Here is an 11,361-nt window from a genome sequence, read left to right as displayed (position 1 = left end):
GGCCCGGCGCTGCCCCCCGCGCCGCCCGTCCGCTCGGCCGGCCCCCGCCACCCGCCACCCGCCTCGCCCCCGGCCCGGCCCGACCTGGCCCCGCCGTCCGCCGGGGCAGCGCCGCCGGGGTGCCCGCGGGGGGTGGAGGAGGAAGAAGGCGACAGTTGAGGGCCGAGGAGGTGAAGGTGCCTGCCTTCCCGGTAGCCTCGGTGTCTGCCATGCCCGCTTCGGGAGGGGAAGCGCTGCAACGTCTGACCTGCTCTTCTCTCCACTCTCTTTGTGCAATAAAGTTCGAAACCAAAGGTTTCCTCTCGTACTGTATTTTATTCATGCCCTTTTCCCGCTCCCACCCCATTGGGGAGATACTGTTTTCTGTTCTTTTCTGCTTAGTTGACATAATGAGAGCCGTGCTTTTTAATATAATTTTGACTCGACCTCCCTCCTTTTTTAAGGCAGTAGTCATGGAAATGCGTTCTTGGGGAGGAAGGGGGTGCTAAGGAAAACATTTGTAAAACTTTTCAAAAAACTGTTGGGATCCTGTAAAAGGGAAGCTGGTGTTTGAAAAACAGTTTCGGTTTTAACCCTTTTCAATAAGGTAATAATCCTTGAGGTCTATCATTCTGAAACACTTTGTTGAAACGAACATTAGCCGATGCACTTTTGTTTTACATCACTTTTTTGCGGGGGGGGTAACCGAGTTTGGGTCCTCTGGATCTCCCACCCCCTACCAAGTTTCCCACATGTTTCTGTCTAAACTTAAATAAGAGATTGATTAATACTAATGCTAAAAATAGACGTTTAGAAGTATCCAGTGTTTGCCTCCCGTGCAACAGTAACTCCGGCCGGGGAACGACAACAGTTTAAGCCACAAGGCTTATTTTTTCTTTGCCTGTTGGGAAAAAGGAACGGCGGAAAACTCACTGACACATTAAAGATTAAAAGACAGTTTTGAAAGGACCTGGAATATGACCTATTTAAGTTCGTGATACCTTCCTAAGAAGTTAGAATTTTATCCTAGCCTTAGCTTGCATCAGTTCTGCCTTCTAAAGGTTTGGTGTAAAAGATACTTTGGTTGCCAGCTATTGAAATCTTTTTACACTCACGGCTCATTTCCTGCTTTAAAAATAAAGCCAAAACGGTTATTTTAGGTGGTGCAAAAAATGAACAAGTTGTTCTAGAAATACTTACTGTCATAGTAGGATAGCATTGTGATTGATACATACAAGGTTTCTTCTTAAGAATAAATACTGATTGGTAATAGAAGCGCTGTCTTTGATTTTTCTGTATCCAAGTCACTTTTTCAAAACCCACTTCACTCTATTGTAAGTCTTAAAAAAAATACACACACACATTAGCAGTATGTCACTGCTGAGAAAATTTAAGATGCAGTAAAGTGTTTTTACATAAGGGTTGGGGAGGTGATTTTATTTACAAACACTGAAGTAATTATAGTGTTGATGATGCCATAGATTTGTTTTTCCTTAAGATTTTCTGCAGGCCGGCATCAGTTGAGTAGAATATTTTTCCCTTACAGAGAATGTAGGACAGTGACTCTTTCTTTGTGAATTAAAAGGAAAAAAAAAAGTTTTCTGATGGATTTTTTCTTGTCTTAGCCAAAAGATCTTTTTAATTTTGTTTTATTCATAGATTCATAATCTGTAATTCTTAGAAATTCCAAGTGGAATGTTTCAGACTTTTATATGCATTAATATTTGAATGTTCACTTGGACCATGGTTATAAGTTATACTTAGGTCACTTCTCAGGGATCAGTAAAAATTACAGTTAAATCTGTCTGTACTTTTTTTTTAAATGGATACATTATTCAGAAAGCGAATAAATCTTTGACTCAGACTGAAAACTGTTAAAAGGCCACTTCTTGTGGAACTTAAAACTCTGGTGTTACCCCTTTTTGAATGATTTTTTTCCCCCCATGTAAGAACCTAAGGAAACTTAGAAGCCTGATTCATAAAATGGTACCTTCCTTTTCCTGCTTTCTGAAATTCATTTTCTTGATTATATCTGATTAATAGAAATTTTCATTTTTGTAGACAATTAGCTTTATTTTATCTTTCATTCTAAGGCATTGGGTTTTATTTTTTGGATATAATATGGTTATAGTAAAACCATGTATGTCCCACTTCACCTTATTTTAAAAGTTTTGTTCGTTTTTTTTCACAGTAGAAAAAAATGTAACATAATGGCTTCCAGTGTATCGCTGAAATTTATAATACCATTTATTCCATAAAATAATTTATCAGATATGGTTATATAGACTTGCTTACAGCAGCCTGTGTCAGAGTCTTACAGGCATGTGTTTCTTGATGTAGTGTCACTTCCAGTGATGGCTTCTTTATTGGATAGTTAGAGCTCAAATTTGAATTTAAGAATATACTAGATAATCCGGGAATGGAAAAAATGCAAGTATTATTTTTCCTTACTCATGTGTGAACTCCTCTCTACTGCAGAATCACTTGAGGCAATAGTTCGTGGTAGTTCAAATATTTAGTTAGCATTTACCGTGACAGAGAATGTAGTTAGTGGAAAGAGCATTGGGTTTGGACTCATAGGCCTGGGCTTCATTCCTGCTGTTGGCCACTACTATCATGTGCCTACCCTCAAGAAATTTGTGACTTACAGAAGTTTATTAATCTTTCAACTTGGTTTCCTTATCTGTTAAATTAGACTACCACCTACTTTATAGGGCTGCGAGATAATTATAAAGTTCCTCCTTAGGGACTCAATGATAGCTATTCATTTTAAAGCTTTATTATAACTTCCTGGCTGTGGGACCTTCAGCAGATTTCTTCTCCATTCCTCAATTTCCTTGGTCACAAATGTACTATATTTACCTAATAGAAATGTGGGTGTTACATAAGTTAATACATATTAAATGCCTAACGTTTCACAAGTGCTCCACAAACCTTTCCTATAATTTTAAATATTATTCATTATTATTACTACATTTAATACACACAGCCAGAAGCTGCAAGAAATCCAAAGATGAATTACACTGGTTTATCTCTACCCTCAAGGAACTTTTGGGACACGATGACTAATAAGGCAGAATATATGTTATAAGAAAGCAATCAAAAGAGAAATCACCCTTGGTGAAGTAATGGAAGAAAGGAAGATTATATATTTATATTTCCAATTTTATTTTTTTAATAAGTAATTCATTCAGGTAGTCCATAATTCAAAACATATAAAATGTAATAGAGCAGTCAGTCATGTGATACACCCTCCTGCTCATTCCCATTGCCCAAGTGTTACCAATTTCTTTTTTGTCCTTTCAGAGGTAATTCTATCCATATAAAAGCAAATACTTTATGTATTCCCCACCCCCTGCCCCACACTTTTTTTTTTTTAACAAATGATAGTATACTATATACACTATTCTATATCTTGCTTTTTTTCACCTAATATGGCTTAGCCATTGGTTTATATCAGTACATAAAGAGCTTCCTTTTTTTTTTTTTTTTTTTTAAAATGAGGCATCTCATTGTATGGGTGTACCTGTATTTATTAACCAGTTAGTAAGCTGATTTTATTTTTAGGTCTTGTATGACCTTTTAAGCTAAGGGAATCTGTCATTATGCCTTTATTTCTTTAAATGAAAGACATTTCCTTTGAATGAGAAATACCAGTTTCTAACAGGAAGTGGTTATTTGAACTGCCTTACTACCTTTTTAGCTCTAGTTTTTAAAGTTTTAGTGAAATGACCCAGATGTACATGAAAAGGCAAATTATGTAAGAGTTAACTCACAAAGTGAGTTCAGTCTGAATTTAACTCTTTTGTTGAGATTCTTATACCCTGAACAGTCTTCCATTATTGCCGCCAAAAAAGTGTCAGTAGTTTTTTCCTCTAAATGAGAAAGAACATCTCATGTAGTCCAGTCTTTTTTTTTAAGCAGACTATTCTCATGTGATCTTACTACTCAGTAATGCTGGTTAGGGTGATAGCTTTTTCCCGGTGGTTTCTGTTTTTTTTCTTTCTTCTCATTAACTTTTTCTTTGATGATATTCCTGTATTTCTTAGTGTAATTATCAGTGAGTTTTTATATTAGATACCTAGGTAAATAGCAATAAATAATAACTAATAATATATAAATAGCAAGAAATAAATGAGTTTCACCTATATGCTTGTCTACTTGGACTTTACTGCTTAGATGATTTTGTGGTGTGTGTGTGTGTGCGCGCGCGCGGCAGCAACAGCGGGGGTGGGGGGTCCCTGGTCAACCAATTGGACCAAGTAATACTCATTTCAACTAGAACACAAAACAAGTTTCAGTACCTCTCTTTTTTGGCTCTTCTAAGTAGCATTTAAATATAGTACATTCTACATGCAGTTAGTATATTTATCTTTAAAATACACATGCTGTGTTTTAAGTTGATTAAACTTAGAAAATGATAACTAATAATCCAGCAGCAGGGACACACATAAATCTTTTTATCTTTCAAAAAAAAAGTCATTAAATGAAGCTGTTATGGTGTATCTCATTTTTTGTATGCTCAAATTGACAGTTACCATGTGCGAAAGTTCTTAATGTAAGAATATTGCCTTACTAGTATTTTGAGGATTTACAGTATTTTATATAAAATATTGACATGTTTGGTTTTTACCTGCGCAGTGACTAAAATGTTTACAAAGCACTCATCTTTACAGATTTGGGGGGCTGGGGATAGATAATTGAAATCTGTAAAGGCAGAAAATTTTCCTTCTGGAACATATCTGTGGGCAACCAGGGACTTAAATGAAATCTCACGGTATCCTGGAATCAGTAAATTGTCTTTTGTGGTGGAGGTAAAGATCATGAACTAAAGGGACAAACTGATAATGTGAAAATGACTGTTTTCCTCTGCCAATTTTATATGCTAACTCAGTCATGATAGAAAAGCTTAATCCTGGTAAGAAGAAAGGATGGTTTTAAACTTAATACTGATATCTGTAAGTGCTGGTTTTTGAGACATACTTAAAACCTGGATAAAGAGTAGCTATTGGATTTTCTTATTCAGAATGCTTCTCTCCCCTTAATATATATACACTCTTTGTTTTGTTTTGCATTCTTAGCTCTGCCAGATGTGGCTTTGTAGAGATGTTTTGTTTTATTTTCCCTAGAGTCTTACTTACTTACTTTTGATAACCTAGTCTTCTAGGTTATCAAAAAGGAAGGGGGGAAGACTAGTCTTTCATATTCTGGTGTTTATTCCAACAGTTATAAGTAGAAGACACTATTTTACACCTCCAGTGCTGAAAAATTACCTTTAATATGTATTTAATCAGTTCTTGGGGCTAGTTACATGCATTTCATCTTTAAAAAAAAAAAAAAAAAGTGGTACTCCTTGATAAACTTTTAAATGCCTGAGTTGCTTTTTCTTACGATTGAGTTGAAGTAATAAAGGAGTTTACCATGAATGAGATGGGCTGTCTGAACAAAAATGAAAAGCACTTAAAAGTTTTTTTTTCTGCTACTGGATTAAATTAGGATCTCTGAAAAATCTAGTAAGGAGCAAGGTTAGAGAACAAGAGGTCTGCGGGATTGATGGTGAGTTTTTTGCCAAAAGGTGAGAAGTAAAGACTGATACTTTGTTGTAGAAGAGAGAATTAAGTGGGAACTTAAAATTGCTAAGAAAGACCTTGGTGTAGGAGTAGAGGGTAGGTCTGAAAGTTGATGGTAATAGAAAATTTCTTTCCCAAAGTTAGTGAATCTTTTCTGAAACTAAGATTTCTTTCTTCAGTTTTAAGAGTTTTCTAATGAGCTGGTTATCTGTGAGTTTCTGGTTATAATTATATGACGGTATAGATGTAACTAAAAATGCTTGTAATTTAGCCAAAGCTGACTAACCATTATTTCTGAGGGTTGTTACCCCTATTTGTGTAGACGATTGGCAAATAGGAGACTCAGAAATACATTGTTTATCACTGAAGTGAAAATTGTTGTTTGTTCCAAACTATCTGTACTCCTAAAGGAGTATCATTTCCTTGAAAGTATCAGTAGCAGCTTTGTTTGCTATGACCAGTAATACTAATGCTTTGGTTTAATTTACTGTCATTTAACAGTCTAGTCATTTATTCAGTGAACATTTATTGACCATTGACTTTTTATAGTAAGTGAAATAACTGTAAGAAAATTTATTCAGGTAAGTATTTTTATAGATATTAAATGAAGCGTTGTGCTAGTTGCTGTAAACAGTAAAACCTGAGTATATGGCTCCTGCCCTCAGAGAACCTACATACAGTATAGTGGAGATGACAAAAGTAGTCTAAGAAAGAAGGATGTATGCATGGCTCAATGTCAGTTCTTTACTACTGTTCTGAAGAGCTGTAGAGTTTAGAAGAGAAGGAATTTAGTGAGGAAAAGTTTTATGAGAAAAATAGAATATAAATTGAATGCTAAAGAACTTGGATAGGTAGCGATAAAAGGGAGTGTGTTCTAGGCAGTGGCAAGGACAACAAAAATGAAGACATGGAAGCAGAATGAGGTACAAATCAAGATAGAACAACTTTCAATGAAACATTTTAATTTTAGTACCATATTTTAAGAATTATAAACAGTTTATTATGATGTCTGTTAGGGTATAGTGTATTACTCATAAACTCTACTATATTGGGGGAATTCAAACTTAACATTAAGTTTTACCATTAAGGGAATAGTAACTCCTTCATTTTTTTACAGATGACTAAACTGAGCCTTGGAGAGCTTAAATGATTTATTTGCTGGTAGAACTTTTTCCCTGAGCAAGAAATAACAGTAAGCATAGTCTTCATCACTGTTTTTGTAGCATTATCTTTTTGTAAAGAAGGTTTTCATGTTTCTAGCTTTATTGATTACTAGGATTTTTGTTCCTAAACAGCAATACTTTAGGTTTGTAAAAGTTCACTTGGAAGAAGTATTCTAGCCAAGGTATTAAAAAAATACATTGGTTTCATTATCTTACTAATTAGATCTACATCAATAGGAGGGGCGCCTGGCTGGCTCAGTCAGTAGTTTGTTGACTCTTGATCTCAGGGTCATGAATTCAAGCCCCTCGTTGGCCGTGGAACCTACTTTAAATAAATAAATAAATATTTTTTAAAGGATCTGTATCGGTAGAAAGATTACCAATAAATGGCCAGCTCATGTTTTTTTTCCCCCCATAATTCATTGTATATCTGTCATTTCAAACTGGAATTTTATGGTTTTAAATCATTGTTATTGAATACTTGTTTGGAGGGAATTGATAGGCAACCTGGTCATAAGGATTAGTTTATACTTGCCAAGCTCTGTGTTGTGTGTTTGTGTGTGTCTTTTTATATAACACATACTGTATCTCTTGTTACAAGCTTGTAAGCTCTTTGAGAGAAAATTTCTTGTCTGTTTTAAACTCTAGTCCCCATAGTTTTCGGTAGAACACTTATGGAATAGGCGCAGAAACTGTATTTGTTTAATGAATGATTCCCTCTTGGGAGGGTCACAACTTTGAAAGGCAGGATTAAAAACAGTCCCCCTGTGGAGATGCACAGAGTAAAGGAAGCAGACATATATGCTTCAGACAGTTAAAACTTACTGAAATTACAGATTGATTTTTTAAAAGCCAAGGAAATTAGTCTCATTTTTCCATAGCTTAAAAAGGAGTTTTTCTACTTCAAGTTTTCATTAAACTCTGATGCTTTACTAATCCTTTTTGCCTCTGAGACATGAGAAATGGCCTGAGATTGTATTATTAATCAAAACGACCTTACCAGAAATCACCACCAGGTTGGTTTAAAAAAAAAAATAGTACATCAGTGAGTGTACATGATTTTGATTCTTTCAGGAATAAAGATACCTAAACTTGCAGTGAATCTTTTATCAGAACTGTATGTAAAGTCTTTGCTGTTGTTTGCATGTAATTTATCGGCTTTGTAGCTTTACCACTGCTAATTTTAAAATGTAGTCCAATATATTCTTGGTGCCTAGGTGCTTGGGCTTTTTCTAGCAAGCAAAACATAATAAAAATGCTTAGCCAAAAAAAAAAAAAAAAAAGCTTAGCATGTGGCTTAATTGTCCATGGGGTTCCATTGCCAAATAGAAAGAATTCTTCACATTTTATAATATTGGAGGCTGTGTGGTATACCTCTGCAGTCTTTTAAAATCCTTACAAATCTCTTAACATGTCTAGTTCTCCATCTGTGAAGTCAGAGCTAAAACTGGGATTCCGGTCTTATGACTCCTCCTATAACACGTGCTGTCTCACTCGAGGAAAAGTGAATTGTCACTCTTCCATGTCTAATTTGTAAATAATTCACCAAGAATAGCATTTCAAAATTTAGTTCAAAATAGACCTGTCAAAATAATAAATGTTAACTTCATAAACACACTTGGATATTCATTTTCCATTTGAATGTAGTGATTTTCACATAGTCCCTCGGGTTTTATTGAGTAAATGGAACAGTAGGCTTTAAATATTTAATGTCAGGGCATAACTTTTGTAGGTCCTTACAGTTTAGCATTGAGCTAGTTTATGAATCAGAACTTAAAATACGAAGACAGTTTCACTCTTTAGTCAACACAGAAATTGCTTTTCTATAAGTAACTGTTTGTAGGAGGTGTATAACCCTTTTTTCCTTAAAAAAATTAATTTCCAAAAAATCCATTTATTAGAACTTATATAGGTAGCTTATGTAGGATCACGTCTTTGAAATGCTTAAGGTGTAAAAAGCTGTAAACATAGTATTGGATAGGAAAGAAAGGAAAATAGGAAGGGATGGGATAAAATGTTACTATCTGAAATAATGCACAGTCATGGTTGCTGTCTCGCTAAGCAACACTGTTTGTCTCTTGGTGACCAGATACATGAAGGCTTGTTTGAGAGCCATGAGTAGTCAGTCTTACTTGAAGGCAAACAAGGCAAATACATTTTGCCAGTACTTAGAAAATAACGACTTTGATTTGAGAAAGCACTAAAGCTTTTCTCCTGAAAGTTAATATAGAATTAGTCACATCTTATAGGATGACTATCATCATGCAGCTCATTTCTATAAATCATGTAACATTTTTCTAATTCACTTCTGTTAAATACTTCTTTGAGAACAGTGTCTTTCTTGTAGCACATGCTACACATTTAAAAATAATTAAAAATAGCATTCAAATATTGTGATTACAGAAATGCAGTAAATTGTAAAATATGAATATTGAACTTAAAGCCATTTCTCTGAGTTCAGTCCAGTGAACAAATATAATTCAGGGGATTAATTTTATTAAATGGCATGGAAAAGTTTCCCTGTTACTGTATGCTGCCTTTTTTGGTAGTAGTGGTTGGGTTATACTGATATTTACTATTTTTTTTTTTTTAAGATTTTATTTATTTATTTGAGACAGAGAGAATGAGAGAGACAAAGAGCACATGAGAGGGGGGAGGGTTAGAGGGAGAAGCAGGCTCCCTGCCGAGCAGGGAGCCCGATGCAGGACTCGATCCAGGGACTCCAGGATCATGACCTGAGCCGAAGGCAGTCGCTTAACCAACTGAGCCACCCAGGCGCCCTTGATATTTACTATTAATACAAAGAATTTATTAAAATATATAAGCAAATTTTCAGGCTTTTATTTTTGTCTTATAAATGTTTAAATCTCATCAAGTTCAAATCACACAAATAACTTTCCCTTTTCTTGTCTTTCTTTAATATTTAGACTAGAAGCAGAAGTATGGATTTATTCTCCTAATTAAGGGAGAAAGACCTTAATAAGAGCACAGAGTAAACTTTCTGAAAACTGTCAAAATTTACATAGTTTAATAAAGACACTGATTTATTTATTTTAGTTTATCACATTTCCTATTCATACTCTTTCTCAAAAAATGTATATAACTTCATTTTGATAGTGTGATTATTCTAATTTAATAAAATTTTATAGTTAAAGTTGAGATATCTGTGTTGTGGGGTATGTGTGTGTACATACATACATATATACGTACCTACACATTATGTACATATATACAACATTGAGTCAGCTATTTTCCTTTCTGGTTTCAGTGAAGATACGCTAAATTTAATACCACAAGACTATTTATTATTAGCATCAGAAACCTGGAGCATTGCTAAATTTCCAGTATTGATTGCATACACCTCAGTTGATCTAGTTTGAGCATATAATAAATGACAAGTATTTCAAAGTTAACAACCCCCAAAAAATGTACAGGGAAAAAAAAAATAGAGGAAAAAAGGCAGTGCAACATAGTTATTGATTCTTGGAAAGCCAAAGTCTGTTGTGTAGCACCTGAACATTTTGTTACTTTCTTTAGTAAATTAATCATAACACTTTAGAAAATTAATCAAGACATGTTGAGAATGTGTTAGCAATGCTTTCAGTCAGTTATAATATCCTTAAAAGTAAATAAGCAGTACAAAATATTCTGTATCACCCATGGCTGTTTCTGGGTATACTTCTGCAAAATATTTTTAATATATATTTGACTATGACAACAAAATAGTCCTGTAGTTTTAAAATCATGTGCCCAAATGTGCGTTTTGCTATGGTTACCCTGGAGACTTTCAGACTTCTACTTGTGTGATTTCCTTAAATCACTGGGCTTTTGAGATTAAGAGGAGTCAGCCACTTGCTAGGGTGCAGGGGGAGGGTTTTTTTCTCATTTATAATTAAGGTCATTTACATTTTTAACAATCACAGCAAGTATTCATGTGTTCCATTAGTTATGGATGCATTATTCTTTGGTCAAAATTCATAGTTCATTTCTCTGAATATGGTAGATACTCATCTCATCCTAAATTGGATTAAATTGGTTATAGACTTAAGGGATTAAAAAGTAAACTAGGTTGTGGGGGAGATGGGTTTATTTTTTATAAACTTGAACCTGAATAGAATGTTTAGGATTCTAAGGACTGGGGCACTTCCTAAACGTCAAAATATATTTAAATACTTTATCAACGAGGGTTTTACTTGTTAGCTTTAAAAATACTGACAATCCTGGGCGCCTGGGTGGCTCAGTCGTTAAGCATCTGCCTTCGGCCCAGGTCATGATCCCGGGGTCCTGGGATTGAGCCCCACATCGGGCTCCCTGCTCAGCGGGAAGCCTGCTTCTCCCTCTCCCACTCCCCCTGCTTGTATTCCCTCTCTCGCTGTCTCTCTCTGTCAAATAAATAAATAAAATCTTAAAATAATAAAATAAAAATATTGACAATCCCTCCAGCATCCTTCTCAGCTTGCTTTATTTTTTTATATGTTTGCTTGTTTTAGAGAGTGAGAGAGGGAGGAGAGGGGGAGAGGGAGAGAGAGAATCTTAAGCAGAATCCACACCCCATGTGGTGCCCAATGCGGGCTTCTATCTCACAAACCTGAGATCATGACCTGAGCCAAAGTCAAGTCACTTAACCAACTGTGCCACCCAGGTGCCCC

The 11,361-nt window shown here is 35.2% G+C and overlaps 1 protein-coding gene across 5 annotated transcripts in view; it reads left to right on the top strand.

The window, feature by feature from the left end:
• CREB1 (cAMP responsive element binding protein 1) overlaps positions 1–11,361 on the top strand; it is a 60,944-nt gene that overhangs the window by 892 nt on the left and 48,691 nt on the right. The gene's annotated exons all lie outside the window — the stretch shown is intronic.

The sequence above is a fragment of the Mirounga leonina genome, unplaced genomic scaffold (assembly GCF_011800145.1).
Source record: "Mirounga leonina isolate KUSES-001 unplaced genomic scaffold, KU_Mleo_1.0 Mir_151, whole genome shotgun sequence".
NCBI classification, from domain to species: Eukaryota; Metazoa; Chordata; class Mammalia; order Carnivora; family Phocidae; genus Mirounga; species Mirounga leonina.
Note: the sequence above shows the minus strand (reverse complement) of the source record. Positions and strands in the feature narration are given on the sequence as shown.